At 37.2% G+C, this 16,146-nt stretch overlaps 1 protein-coding gene and 1 pseudogene across 3 annotated transcripts in view; one reads left to right on the top strand and one right to left on the bottom strand.

Moving 5' to 3' along the window:
- NUP62CL (nucleoporin 62 C-terminal like) overlaps positions 1–16,146 on the top strand; it is a 67,970-nt gene that overhangs the window by 45,964 nt on the left and 5,860 nt on the right. The gene's annotated exons all lie outside the window — the stretch shown is intronic.
- On the bottom strand, positions 10,962–14,577 carry LOC102135062 (general transcription factor 3C polypeptide 6 pseudogene; annotated as a pseudogene).

Below are 16,146 nucleotides of genomic sequence, written 5' to 3'. Positions count from 1 at the left end.
GCACACACCTGCGGTTCCAGCTACTTGGGAGACTGAGGTAGGAGGTTTGAGCTTGGGAGTTTGATGCTTCAGTGAGCCATGATTGCATCACTACACCCCAGCCTCAGTGACAGTGAGACTGTGTTTAAAAGAAAACGTGGTTTGGAAATGAAACATTGCACTTTAAATATGTTAAAATATTACATAAAAGTCCAGTCAACTTTTCAATATCCATGAATAAGTTACAGAGAACCAGGCCCCTTTCTTTCTCTAACTTATATGATGGGTTAGATAAGTGATGGGACTCAACTAGAAAGGTGTCAAAGTACTAGATAATTGAATTAAGGAGTGTCTGAACATGTGTAGGCAATGATCAATTTTTACATTTGATATTTCCCTCCTTCGTTTAACATTAACTATGCCTTTTTTTCTCCCGATCAGTCTAGATAATTGGGAGTTAGTAGTACTATAGTCGAATACCAGTTTCCCCTCTTGTTATTCTCTTTGTAAAAATTTTCAACATTATTTTGAGGTTGACTTGATGGCAATGCTGCAGTCACACATCTGTCTTCTGAGTTGGTAGTCACTGAAACTGCAGCAACTCCAGTTCTTCTGGGACCACTTATGACAGAATTGGCAATCCATCTGAGCCAATTTGTTACTAGTTTTAAGTATATGGTGCTACTTCTCTTAGAGAGGCGACATGGGGAGAGGGATAGGCATTTTCTGTTTCTTCATATACCAAACCATAATCATGTCTGGTAATATTTATCAAACACCCCAATAAAGGAGTGGGCAATGGAAAAATCTTATACTTGTAATTATTTGAAAGTTCACTGAGTATTTTCATGGCATTTTACTTCTTTCATAAAGTATCCCAAAGCTTCAAGATGAAAATATATTTCATCCATAATTATTGCAGTCTCTTAAGGAATAGAACTGCATAATTATTTAATAGCTGCTCACAACATTTAGGCTGCTGTTCAGGGCAGAGTTACTCCTTACTATAAGCACCATAAGGGATTTTGTAATATTTCCAAAATACAGTCCCATTAGTATGAAGCCGAATGGCTATGAACACCTTATTTTTTTTAATGTAAAACATTCTTAGTTGTCTCTCATGATTTGACTAACTCTTGCAAAAAATGTCATAGGATCATTTTAGAGAAGCAGTTTTGTGTGGTATATCATAATCATACTTTATATTTATCCACTGTTAATATTTATTGTCTGAGGGTATTGTTTTAAATTAGATTTTTTGGAGTTGGATTTTTTTAAGAAGCTTTGGTCCAGACAAGGAAGATTTTTAAAAAATACATATGTATGTATTTTTTGAGACAGGGCCTCACTCTGTCACCCAGGCTGGAGTGCAGTGGCATGATCTTGGCTCACTGCAACCTCTGCCTTCTGGTTCAAGTAATTCTCCTGCCTCACAGCCTCCCAAGTATCTGGGACTAGAGGCATGCACCACCATGCCCAGCTAATTTTTGTATTTTTTGGTAGAGACAGAGTTTCATGGTGTTGGCCAGGCTGGTCTCGAACTCTTGGCTTCAAGTGATTCACCACCTCAGCCTCCCAAAGTGAGGATTACAGGCATGAGCCTCCACACCCGGCCTAAAAATATTTTTATTAATTACTTTCATCCCTCTCATATCTGAAGAGTGTCAGATGCTGAGATGCCAAAAGATGCCTCTGATTTCCAATTAAAGTGCCTTCTTCCTGTTTTGTCTTCTAGAATAGAATCTGATTTACTGAGCAAGGTTGTTTCATTTACTTCGTCTTTTTCTTTAATTCTTTGGGAAATCTTGGTGGCATTGGTTGATTGGTGAGGTCATCTCTTGCGTTCTTGAGTATAATGTTCCACTTCACATACTTGAAAAGCGAATGCCCTTGTTCTGCCAGAGATGTGGTAGCAACACAAAGACATCTCTGTTTGTGAGGTTCACTTTTAGCATCTCTTAACCTCAACAGAGACACCTGGTTGTTCCCAGCGGAGTTAATTGAAAGGTATTTTATGTCTTTCCACTGTTTATTAGCCACTTGCTTATCTTTGTTCCCCTTTACAGACAAAACAGATTTGTTGTCACACCTTTGTCTCTTGATTCTAAAGAACTTCTTGTAGGTTTGATTAAGGTACTAAAATGAGAATTGAGCAAGTATTCAGCTCCTGTTAGGAAAGCGCATGTATGTGATGGTTAACATTCTCAGACCTCCACTTCCCAAACTTCCTTTTCTATATGTAAATCCAGATTTGAAATACACTCAATACATCTGCAAAATTAGATTTCTCACTAATCTACTTATGTACATTTTGTGCCCAAGTAAATTTCCTCAAGCTGGAGAGACTCCCCAGATGAAATATGTAACATAATTTAAATCACTTCCAAATAGCAGAATTTATATTGTTTGTGAGAAGGACGGATTTTTCTCCAAAGCAATTTTCTTTCTGTTACTGGCCAAAAAACAAACACAGTACACTGGAGTCTTACTCTAACGCTTTTTTGGGGCCCATGCTCAATGGCCACCTCATGGATAAGATAAACTGATGTTATCTCACCAATTAAACTTTGCCAGATGGGATTGAGATAGGCCAGCCGCGTTCTGAGCACTTCAGTGTTTGAAGGGACAACAAATAGTATTTGCTGCGGTGCCAGTTATTAGCTCAGCATAATACTTTTTATTAAAAAATTTCACAGCATTTGGCAAACAGGTGCACTGTAACAGAAAAAGCACTATTATATGGGAATCTAAAGATACAGGTCATAGTAGAAATTCATTAGCTTTGGCCTTTGAGACGTAACTTAACCTTCTTGAGTTTTTAATTCTTTGTTCCATCCCAGGGTATTGTGGGAATCAAATGGGGTAATATATATTGACATTTTGAAAACTGAAGGCTATATAATTGGAAGATGTTCTTTTAGATGCTAGTTGAAATGACATAGCAGTTGTGACTCTAAATACAAAGCATCTACTATATGCCAAGTCATTGTGTATCTCAGTGTAGGAGGTATAAATATTAATGGCACCTCTGCCTTGAACAGATACAAAGTGAGGGGGTAGGGGTATGGTAAAGGAAGAAGAACATAATATTCAGTTGATTTCCTAGAAAAGGTAGAATTTGAAATGAGACTTGAATAAGTAATAATTTCAACAGGATGACTGAATAAAGATCACTTAAGATAATAATTCTACTACCTTTTTCTCCTCTGCCTCCATGAATTCGGGATGCTTTCACCATCTTTTCTTTCTACACTCTTCCTTGAAATCTATTTCTTTATTAATTTTGTGTGAAGGGCAGTGCTATACACAAGCAGAATGTCTTGTCACCACCTTAATCAGTGGCAAGACTAGTATGTGTATTCTCATGGCAGAAATGGAGCTTTGTACATCTCTGTAAATACTCTTTTTCCCATCAGATATACTTAGCACTAAGAATTCAGGTACATTTATTCTGAGTGTAACTTTGATTTTAATAAACTGGGTATCTTAAAAGTAGCTATGAATAGTGAGAGGACAGTATTCTCTCTCTTTCATCCTCTTCTCTCTTCCCTCTCCCTGTGTCCTTCCCTTCCTCCGTTTCTGAATGAGAAATAAACCTTAATTATGGCAAGCCCCTAAGATTTCAAGGTTGCTTTTAAACAGCCTAACTAACAACCTAACTAACATAGAAGGTAGATTCGACAATAACTGAAACCTTAGAATGTGGCACTGGCTTAGAAGGCAGGCAACAATGAGGAAACATACGGTGAAGGCTGAAAAGACGGCCAGCCATATTAAGCAGTTAGAACAGATTTGGTAAAACTGTTGCCTAACATAAATTGGGGGTCATATTATATGGCTACTGAGCTGGCAGTTGTAGGAAAAGAGGCTGGGAATCAAAACTTATTTATGTGTGTTGGTCTTTTTTTAAATTGAAATTTCTATTGAGGTAGTTGCAGAATAATATAGAAGTCATGTTAATTCCTTACCTAGTTTTCCTCAGAGGCAACATCTTGCAAAACTGTAGTACAGTATTACAACTAGGATATTCACATTGATAAAATCTAATCTACTTCAGATTTTCCCAGTTTTACTTGTGTATGTGTGTATTTAGTTCTGTACAGTTTTATCACATGTAGATTTGTATATCTACGACCATAGTCAAGATACAGAACAATTTCATACCACATTTCCTCATGTTCCCCCTTTTATCACAACATTCACCTTCCCTCCCTTCTGCCAAATTCCCTTACCCACCCCTCTACCCGCATTTCCTAATTAACTCCTTGGCAACCACAAATCTATTTTCTATTTCTAAAATTTTATCATTTCAAAATATATAAATAGAGTCATACAGTATGTAACCTTTTGGGATTGACTTTTTTCCCCTCACCATAATTCTCCAAAGATTCACTGAATTTCTGTGTGTATCAATAGTTTGCTTCTTTCTATTGCTGAGTAATATTCCATGGTATGGGTATACTGCAGTTGGTTTAACCATTCACCTGTTGCAGGACATCTGGGCTGTTTCCAGTTTTAGGACATTATGAATAAAACTGCTGTTGAACGTTTATGTACAGGTTCTTTTGTGAACATGAGTTTTCATTTCTCTGGGATAGATGTCCAGGAATACAATTGCTGGATCATATGGTAGTTGCGGATTTAGAAACTGCCACATTCTTTTCCAGAGTGGCTATACCATTTTACATGTCCCCCAGCAGTGTATGAGTGATCCAGTTTGTCTGTGTCCTCATCAGAATTTATTATTTTCGCTATTTTTCATTTTAGCTCTTTTAATGGAGGTGTAGTGATATCATGGCAGTTTTAAGTTGCATTTTCCTGATGAATGATGATGTTGAACCTTTTCCTGTACTTATTTCCCATCAGTATAAACTTTTCAATGAAATGCCTGTTTGTGTCCTCTGTCCATTTTCTAATCAAATTGTTTGTTTTTTACTGTTGCGTTTTGAGAATTCTTCATGTGTTCTGGATGCAAGTCTTTTGTCACATATGTGGTTTGCAAATATTTTCTCGTAGTCTGTAGCCTATCCATTTTCTTAGGAGAGTTGTTCACAGAACAAAGTTTTTAAATTTTGATGCAATTAATTTGATCAGTTTTATTTTATGGATTATGTTTCTGGTGTCCAGTCTAAGAACTTTTTGCCTAGTCCCATATCCCCAAGATTTTTTCCTGTATCTTTTTTCTACAAGTTTTATCATTTTACATTTAAAGCTGTGATCCATTTTGATTTAATTTTTGTATAAGATAGGAGGTTTAGATTAAGATTTGTCTTCTTCTTCTTCATTTTCCTACAAATATCCACTTGTTCCAGTACCATTTTTGAAAAAAGTGTCCTTCCTCAATTGAATTGCTTTTGCGCCTTAAAAAAAAAACAAACCTGTTTGACATATTTGTGTGGGTCTTTTTCTGAGGTCTCTATACCATGGGTCTATGTGTCTTTCCCCCACTGCTTTCATTACTATAGCCAATACAGTAAGAAACCTTGGTATCTGGTAGAATGATTCTTCCCACTTTATTCTTCTCTGTCAAGATTGTTTTCGTTTCCATAAAAATTTCCCAGGATTTGATAGGAATTGCATTTAACCTATAGATCGATTTGGGGAGAATTAACATCTTTACTGTGTTGAACATATGTCCTAAAATTTATCTAGGTGTTCTTTGATTTCTTTCATGAGCATTTTTAATTTTCATCACCCACATCACATACATGTTTTGGTTTTGTTAGATTTATACCTTAGTATTTTATTATTTTGTAGTTGATTATGAATGGTATTATGTTACACATGTTTTTGTTAGTGTAAAATCAACACACAACTTTTGTGTGTTGATTTTATATCTTTTGACATTGCTGAACTCACTTGTTAGTTCTAGGAGGGTTTTTTTTGTGCGGATTCCTTGGAATTTTCCTTATAGGCAGGTATGTCATCTGCAAATAGAGTATTATTTTTTCGTTTCCAATCTGTATGTCATTTATTTCTTTTTCTTGTCTTTTTGCAATGGCTAGAACTTCCAGTATACTATGTTGAGTAGCAGTGATAAGAGCAGACATCCTTGTCTTGTTCCTGATCTTTGTGGAAAGTCTTCAGTCTTTCACCTTAAGTATGATGTTATTTGTAGATTTTTTTTGTAGATGCCCTTTATCAAGTTGTAATTCCCCTCTGGGAGTTTTTGTTTGTTTGTTTGTTTTACCATGAACAAGTACTGGATTTCATCAAATTCCTTTTCTGCAGCAACTGACATAATCATGATTTTTCTTCTTTAACTCTTGATACAGTGGATTACGTTGATATATATATATATATATATATAGTTTTTTGTTTTGAGACAGAGTTTCACTCTTGTTGCCCAGGCTGGAGTGCAATGGCGCGATCTCGGCTCACTGCAACCTCCGCCTCCCAGGTTCAAGTGATTCTCCTGCCTCAGCCTCCCAAATAGCTAGGATTACAGACATGTGCCACCACACCCAGCTAATTTTGTATTTTTAGTAGAGACAGAGTTTCACCATGTTGGTCAGGCTGGTCTCGAACTCCTGACATCGGGTGATCCACCCGCTTCAGCCTCCCAAAGTGCTGGGATTATAGGCGTGAGCCACCATGCCCACCCTACGTTGATATATTTTCAATCTTGAGTCAGCTTTACATATGTGGAATAAACTCTACTTGGTCAGGGTTTATAATTCCTTTTACACATTGTAGGATTTGGTTTGCTAGTATTTTGTTGAGGATTTTTAAATGTATGAGAGATTTTCAAGTGTTCATGATATGTATTGATTGGTAGTTTGGGGCATTTTTTGTTTTGTTTTCTTTTACTGTTTCTGCCAGGTTTTGGTAATAGTATAATACTGGCCTTATATTTTAGAAGGATTTGTGAAGAATTGGTATTAATTCTTCTTTAAGTGCTTGGTAGAATTTTCCAGTAAAATTATCTGGGCCTGGATATTTTGTTTTTGAGAGCTTTTGAATTACAAATGGAATTTCTTTAATGTTTCTAGGACTATTCAGATTATCTGTTTCATCTTGGTTGAGTTCTCATAGTTTGTAGTTTTTTAGGAATTGGTGCATTCCTGCTAAGTGGTTGACTTTACAAGTATAAATCTGTTGATAGGATTTCCTTTTTACCCTTTTAATGGCAGTAGGATCTGTAGTGATATACCCTGTTTCCTGGTTTTGGTGATTTGTGTTTTCTCTATTTTTTTCTGCCTTGTAGAGGTTTATTAATTTTATTGATTTTTTTTCAGAGTCAGCTTTTTGTCTCAATGTTTTTCTGTGATGTTTCTGTTTGCAATTTCATTGATAACAACTCTTTATTATTTTCTTCATTCTGCTTGCTTTGGGTTAATTTTGCTCTTTTTCTGTTTTCTTAAGGTAAGAACTTAGATTATTGATTTGCAAACTCTCCTTGGTTTTTAATAAGTGACTTATGGGTTGGAGGGTAGCATATACAGCATGGGTGTGTTAGACAAAGGGATGATTCACATCCCGGGTGGAGCAGAGCTGAACTGTGTAAGATTTCATCAGACTACTCAGAATGGTGCACAACTTAAAACTTATACATAGTTTATTTCTAGAATTTTTCATTTAACATTTTCTGACCACAGTTGACCACCGGTAACTGAAATCACGTAAAGTGAAACCATGCCTAAGGGAGGACTACTGCATTCTCCTTATTTATTTATTTATTTTTTGCCACTGTGCCCTGCTAAGGGCTCATTTTTAATCATAAACAATATTGCCTAATATTACAACTGACATTCCATTATTACCTTGCCTAGTAGGTTTCCAGAGAAACAGTGCTGAAAGCCAAACTTGAGGTCATTTCACCAGGGAGAAAGAAAAGGTTTTATTAACCCTTTACTCATAGCAGTCCAGGGTAATCTCACAGTATCAGGACCCAGTCTCCTGTATTGCTGCTCTGCTATTCATGGCTTCTATTTCCAAGGTTACTTTGAAGTCCAAGAATCCTGCTAGAGCTCTAGCTACCACATCCATGTTCCAGCAGGAACAGAAGATGAGCCCACCTGCTTCCTCTTAAGCCTTTAAGTTTAAGGAAACTTCCCAGAAGCACCACTAAGCACTTGTTTTTTTCTTTTTTCTTTTGTTTTTCCATCACTCAGCACTTCTTATTCCATGTCAATGTCAGAACTTTGTCATATGACCACATGTATCTGCAAGGAAAGCTAGGCACATTGCTAACCTGAATAAATTCTGGGATTCTGATACAAAGCAAAAAAGGGAGAACAGATAATTGGGTCAGGCAATTAGCATTCTCTCCTATACATACATATGGGGGGAACAATAAGCTTTTTATTAAAAGCTGAGACTAAAAAACCTCATATATATTAGCTGGGCATGGTGGCACGTGCCTGTAATCCCAGCTACTTGGGAGGCTGAGGCATGATAATCGCTTGAACCTGGGAGGCGGAGGCTGTGGTGAGCCAAGATCGTGTCACCGCACTCCAGCCTGGGCACCAAGAGTGACAGACTATCAAAAAATAAAAAAAGTAAAAAGTCATATAGACATTGGGATGTAGATTATTGCTTGTAATCATCTGCTTATGATTTGAAAATGCTTTTTATCAAGGTAAGTCATTTTCCAATTAAATTTTTGGAAGAAAAAAATTATTTGGGTCAGGCATGATGGCTCACACCTGTAATTACAGCACCTTGTTGAGGCAGGAGGACCACTTGAGCTCACGAGTCCGACACCAGCCTGGGCAACAAGACAAAACCCCGTCTCTACAAAAAATACAAAAATAAGCTGGGCATGGTCGCACACGCCTGTAGTCCCAGCCACTAGGGAGGCTGAGGTGGGAGGATGGCTTAAGCCCAGGAGGCGGAGGTTGCAGTGAGCCCAGACTGCACCACTGCAGTACAGCCTGGGCGACAGAGCCAGAGCTTGATTTTTTAAAAAATTATTCGCCCTAGAACATTAGCTCTCTAATCTGTTAAAATAGTTTTATCTCCATCAATTGTGAGATGTAATTAACATGAGGTATGTTTTAACTTACTGGTACTAGGTTAAACTATAGGAAATTGCTGTTTTTTGTAGTTGGAACCAATCAAATATTGGCAATTTTACACAGTTCAACCTGTAAAAAAGTATCAAAGGGTGTGAATAATTTACTTAAAAAATATAAACTAGCACAGATTTAGTTTACTGCCATAATAAAATGACTAATACAGCTGAATTTCAATAATCTTTCTCAAGTGGGAAAGGAGCAAAATTACATCTGGAATATTTGGAATTGTTCCTTTATCCTTAAGCACTTCAAAATTCTTTTTCTGTTCCTAGATAAAATACTTATTATAGTAGACTAAAAATAGGCCCCAAAGATTTCCATGCCCTAATCCCTAGTATTATGCCTGTGTATGTTAAATGACCTAGCAAAAGAGACTTTGCAGGTGGAATTAATGTTGTTTTGTTTTGTTCTGTTTTGTCTTTGAGATGGAGTCTAGCCAAGGCTGGAGTGCAGTGGCACAATCTCGGCTTACTGCAACCTCCGCCTCCTGGGCTCAAGCAATTCTCCCACTCCAGCCCCCTGAGCAGCCGGCACCACAGGTGTGTGCCACTACACCTGGCTAATTTTTGTGTTTTTAGTAGAAACGGGGTTTCACCATGTTGGCCAGGCTGGTTTCAAACTTCTGACCTCGTGATCCACCCGCCTCGCCTCCGAAAGTGCCGGGATCACAGGCGTGAGCTACTGTGCCCAGCCAGAATTAATGTTATACACCTTCAGCAGGGTGCAGTGGTTCACGCCTGCAATCCCAGCACGTTGAGAGTCCAAGACAGGAGGATCACCAGAACCCAGGAGTTCAAGACCAGCCTGGGCAACATAATAAGACCCCATCTCTTAAAAAAAAAAATGTAAAAAAACAGCCAGGCATGGTGATGCGTGCCTGCAGTCCCACCCACTCAGGAGGCTGAGGCGGGAGGACTGCCCGAGGCCGGAAGTTCAAGGCTGCAGTAAGCCGCGGTCATGCCACTACACTCCAGCCTGGGCGACAGAGCGAGACCCTGTCCCAAAGGGAAAAAAAAAAAGTTATCGACCTTAAAATAGGGAGATTATCCAAGTGGGCCCAGAGTAATGAAATAGACATTTAAAAGTGGAAATGGAAGACAGCAGGGTAGGTCAGAGAGAGGGGTGATGGAAGAAGTAACAGGAATGATTCAAAATGGGAGAGGGACTTTACCCACTATTGCAGGTTCTGAAGAAAAGGGGATCTGACCCTCAGCTAACAGACAGCAAGGAAAGGAGAATTTGATCCTTCAACTGCAAAGAACTGAATTCTACCAACAACTAAATAAACAAGGAAATGGATTTGCCCCCCACCCCAAAACCTCCATAAAGGAATGCATTCCTGCCAGCACCTTGAATTTAGGACAGGTAAGACCCGTGTCACACTTTTCACCTACAAAACTATAAGACAATACATTTGTGTTAAGTCACTGAGTTCGTAGTAATTTGTAACAGCCTCAAAGGAAAATGTATATACTTACCTTAAGAAAACCTTAAATTTAAAGGACTCAGAAGGGTCCCCAAAGTCATTTACAAATACTTCATTTTACTTATTTTTTGAGACAGGGTCTCACTGTGTCACCCAGGTGAGAGTACAGAGGCGCAAACGCAGCTCACTGCAGCCTCGACTTCCCAGTCCCAGGCCATCCTCCCAGGTCAGCTGCCCAGTAGCTGGTACCACAGGCACATGACACTATGTCCAGCTAATTCTAAAAAAAATTTTGTAGAGACGGGGCCTCTCCACATTACCAACTGGTCTCAAACTCCTAGGCCCAAGTGATCCTCCCACCTCGGCCTCCCAAAGTGCTGATATTACTGGTGTGAGCCACTGCACCCGGCCCAAACTATATTTTAAAAGTCCAATTCATGCCTGGTCCCAAATGATTCTGGTGAAATAAGTTGTATTATGACTGGATATGTGTGTATAGCCAATAAAATGCAATAAAATATTAAAAGACTGAAAGCTACACAGCAATTATTTTTATGTAAGAACTCTAAAAAGTTATTGACAAGTTATTATGAGAAACATTTCATCTAGGAATGATTTCTAAGGCAGCATTTGAGTTTCCATAAAAACAGAACTTTCTGTCTCAGAAGGTATATCAATAAGAGGACCAGAATCTTCTATTTCCAAGAGCATTGGTTTCTCCTGTTCACAACTCAGGTTTGAACTGTCATTCATTTGAATCTCTTCCCCTTCCAATTCCAAAGATTTATCTGGGGCTGAAGCTACCACTTCTTTGTCTTCATTTTCATGTAGAAAGCTACAAATCATGTTGGGTCGATAGGAGAAATCACTATCCTTTATTTGCAGCCATTCCACCTCACCTGTTTTCTTCTCCTTCCTTCTCTGTCAGAAGAGTTCTTGTCATGCTGAGCTTCTTCATTGTATGACATTTATATTTTAGCACTGTTTTATTATTGCCTTCTGTATCAGCATGTTCAACATTTTCTTCAAATATAACACAGGTCCCAAGAGTGTCTTCATACTCCCCAGCAAAGACACAGCTGTCCACTTGCAGAATGGGCCTCTCAGTGAGAGTGCCCAAAACCTTGCATTTATTTTCACATTTGAGAGAAAGTCTGAATCAATAATTCCTGATAATTCCACTAGAACTAACTGCTCCTCGTCTTCCTCCTTTTCTCCGTCCTCCAGACCCCGCTAGTTGGCCGCCGCCTTGGTCCGCGTTGCCTCGCCTCCTAGTCACTGGCCACGCCCTCCCGGAGCCACCATCTTGAGTACGGGCCCTGCATTCTCTTTTAAGGCATTTCTGATAATCAGCAATTTAAAAATCCTAGTTGTTATCTCCGCCCTGCATTCTCTTTTAAGGCATTTCTGATAATCAGCAATTTAAAAATCCTAGTTGTTATCTCCAACTGTCAATTTCACTAATGGTTCTTTTACTATCCATTATAAAGCTCCATGTTAACAAACATCTGCACATAGATATCCCAAAGGCTCAAATTAAACTTGTCTAAAACTAAACTCATTATTTTCATATTCTCTGGGCTCTCCCAGATCTGTAACTCCTTTTCTTTTTCTCAGCAAAAGACTACTGCTATTTACTCAGGAATCTAAAGCAGGCTATTTCTATTTATTCAGTAAGTGATGATGATTATAATGCTTAAATGGCTCTTGAATCCTTTGTCTTCACTAGTTTCCCACTACCACATCCCTATTTCAGGCTTTCTTTGTCCCCCACCTTGAAAATATAATTTTTTTCAGGTTTATGAAAAACATCAGCTCCTTGTCCATACCTTCTTTTCTTACTCCCTAGGGCAATCACTTTCAATTATTTTAGCTAAATTTTGCAACTATTTATTTGTATATTTTAAAACATCATGTAGTGTTACTTTTTAGTTTTTCCATATTTAGGCCTTCTTACTGACTTTCCAAAATGGGTGGAGGGGAGGATTTAACTCTTTTATATCATATATACATATATATATACACACACACATTTTCCTCATCCTAATATGTATATATTATAAATTTCACGTAGAGCAATATTTAATAGTTGAATTATGATTGCATAAATGTTATTTGCAGCCTGGCCATGTAGCATACTATATTATGTCTTCTTCCTTTTACAAGTTTTATTTTCCTTTGAATCTTATTTCTTTATTTGCTTAGTGTTCTATATACTTTCAATAATTTGTTCTTTAAGTCCCTGCTTTTACTTTAAATCTATCAGTTGCATCTTTGATTCATCTCTGCTAGAGTCCTGTAATCTCTATATTACAATCCGTAATTGTTGCTTTCTTGGTCTGCTGCTCGGCTATGGTCTCCCTTCTATAGCATTCTTGTATTGCCTCTATTCTTTGTTGGTTCTCCAGTTTCATAGCTCTTACTTACACTTCTGTTTCTTGGTTTATTCCCTTGTTTCTGATATAGCACATATTCTAGCAGTTTCCAGAAAGAGTGCATAGGAAGTAAACTTTTTGAGACCTTGCCTGTCTGAAAAGGTATTTATTCTACCCTCACATCTAATAGATAATATTGGGTATTGAATTTTAGCTTGGAAATAATTTTCCCTGGAACTTTTGAAGAAGTTGTTCTGTTGTTTTCTAACTTTGAAGGCCGTTTTGATTCCTGAACCTCATGTGAACTTTCCATTGTGTTTTTCAGTGGAAGGTTTTAGGGTCTTCCTCAAAATACTGAAGTATCAGATGTTGTGTTTTGGTGTGGATCTGTTTCATCCACTGAGCCCATTATTGCTGATTCAAGGAATTCATTTCTTTCAGTTTGGGTCTATTTTCTTGAATTAAGTTTTAGCTCATTCTTTCTGGAAATACTCTTTTTCTAATGTTTGATGCCGTGGACTGATCTAAATTTAATTTCTCTCCTATTTTCTCGTTATATTTTTGTTAAATTTTCTGGGGTATGTACTCAAGTTTTTGTCTTTCTACAGATCTTTGATTTCTGCTATAAGTTTAATTTTGCAAGAGCTTGTTGTGTTGTTTTATGATTATGTATATGTACTTTGTAAATAGCATCCTGTTCTTATTTCATGAGTTCAGTATTATCTCTTTGAGGATATTAATGATTTTTAAAATGTATATTTTATTCTTTCTGGAGTATACCTTTTAGCTTTCTTTATATTTCTGTTTTGTTTCAGTCTTTCTCGTGTTAGAGGCTTTCCTCAAATATCTGGTGATTCTTGGTTGTCCATTTATATTCAAGAATGATACACTGAAAAGTTTTGTAGGTGGGGCTTGTTAACTCACTATTATAGGATAATTTGTCTAGACCTTTTCATTGGGGGACCTCTAACTGTTATCTTCAGGATTTATCTCTTTAGCTGGTCAAATTCTCTGGGGAAGAAACTTCCAGCTCCTGGCTAGAGATAAGCCTGGTGTTAAGCCAGTGTTCTGAGAACTGTTGGAGAAGAGACTGCAGGCTCTGTTCAGTTTGTAGGCTTTCACTTTATCCGTTGTATAACTTTGACTTAATTCCTGTTTTGGTACAGAATACTTGCCCTCTGCTCTGCCTGGTGTCCCTGATCCACAGCTTATTTGGTTTACCCTCTCCAAAGGAAAATTATCTCCAGGAGTTGGGTAGGGAGAATTGCCCAGATGTAGGATGTGGAAGAGAGGAGGGGTCTGTTTCTTATATTTTTCACAGTTCTGTTTTTAGCTCCACTTTCAACACCACTTTGAATTACCTAGCTCTACTAATTCCATATTCTTTCTAGGGTTCTCTTGTACAAATCCAGTTGCAAATTTCATAGTTTTTTTGTTGTCTCCTTTTCTTGTTTTTGTCCTCATGATATTATGCTTTTGTCTTTTTCTTCTTCTTTTAAAAATATCTTTACTGCTATTTTACAAATGTTTTGAAATGGAGCAGTGGTAAATGCATTTGCTTGATCTCTAACTGGTGACCTTAGTGGTCTCCTCCCCCCCATTCTAATTCACTTTCACAATACTGTCAAGATGATCTTGATAACGTCACACTCTATTCTAGTCATCTCTTTATTAAAACCCTTCACTAGTTCCCATTGCCCAATGATAAATTCGATTCTTTGCATAATATACAAAGTACCCTGCATAATCTAACCCCTACCTGGTTCTCTAGCCTCATCTCGAAGAAGTATTTATGGTTTTCTAAACGCCTGATGTTATTTCCTCTTCTGTATTTTCGGATGTTCAGTTTCTTTTGCCTGGAGTACTCTACCCCATCATCGTCTGCCTGGTAGCTGCTTCCATGTCAAGATGGTTTATGAAGCCTTCCTTGACTTCCTTGGCTCATCATTCTAATAGTTGTTTATCCCCTTCTTTGTATCCATGCTGTGTTCTACCTAATGTAGTATTAGCATTTATCATATAACATTTTAGTTATTTATTTACATGTCTGTTTACTGGAATTTGAGCTTCTTGATAGAGATAATATCTTAATTATTTTTGTATCTTCAGAATTTAGCAATGCCCGGCATGAGCTTGGGGTCCAATATATGGTTTCAATTTATTTGTCGCCTGATATTTACACAGCATACTGTATTTAGCTTTTGGTGGAGAAAGAGATACAAAGCTACAGACATGTGTACATGACCATCTTTCCATGTTATTAAACATTCTACATGTTAATGGCTGCTAAATATTGCATTATATGGATATACTGTAGTTTGTTTAGTTAATAGCCCATTGTTAGGTATTAGTTAATGTTTCAAACTTTTTGCTGTTTTAAATCATGCTGCAGTAAAAACCTAGCTGGAGGTAAATTTTAAGGTGTACATCCATGATTACTGGACATAAATAAAATTCTTAGAAGTTAAAATGGTAAATCAGTAGTAATGTCTGTTTTAAAAGCTTTTGGTATATATCCTTCCAGGTAGGTTGTACTAATTTATATTTTCACCAGAAATTCATTAGGGGGGACCCATTTTTCTGCACTCTTTCCAGTACCACTCCTGTAATCACTACCACCACCACCACCACCACCACCACCATGATGATCATTCTTTGCCAAGATTTATAGATTAAAATAATATATTCCTGGTTGAATTTGCATTCCTCTGGTTACTATTGAGGTTGAGTATTTCTAAAATGTTTATAAATAATTTGTGTGTCATTTTATAAGGTGCCTATTTGTGTCTTTAACTATTTTCCTGTCAGGATATTTTTTTCTCTCACTGCCTCAATTTTTTTCTAGGAGAAATGAGAGATATACTATATAGCATTGCTTATGAAAGTACATTGTATTCTTTGACAATGAATTTAATCTCATCTAATAATTTTTATATGTATAACTTAAAATTTTTTTAAAGCATTAATTACAGTTTCTAGAAATCTGTGTCTGGGTTTAATGACTAAATCTCTTTTCATAATCTTTTTTGAATCTTCACCTAAAGTATTTGCAAAAGGCTAAGTTGAAGAAAACATCTGTCTCCAAAACAGAATGACACTGGCTGGAAGCAGCTTCACCAAAATCTTTTGAGAATAACAAATAATTGTTTTAAAATATTTTTAAATACACAAATATACCACCTTAACCAATAGCCATTTAGTTAGGCCTATAGAGTTGTACAGACATCAAACAATCCAGTATTAGAACACATTTGTTAGCGCCAAAATTTTCTCTTGGCCATTTGCAGTTATTCCCCATTTCTATCCCAAACCCCATGCAACCACTAATCTACTTTCTGTCTTTATA

The sequence above is a fragment of the Macaca fascicularis genome, chromosome X (genome assembly GCF_037993035.2).
Source record: "Macaca fascicularis isolate 582-1 chromosome X, T2T-MFA8v1.1".
In the NCBI taxonomy this organism is placed as follows: domain Eukaryota; kingdom Metazoa; phylum Chordata; class Mammalia; order Primates; family Cercopithecidae; genus Macaca; species Macaca fascicularis.
Note: the sequence above shows the minus strand (reverse complement) of the source record. Positions and strands in the feature narration are given on the sequence as shown.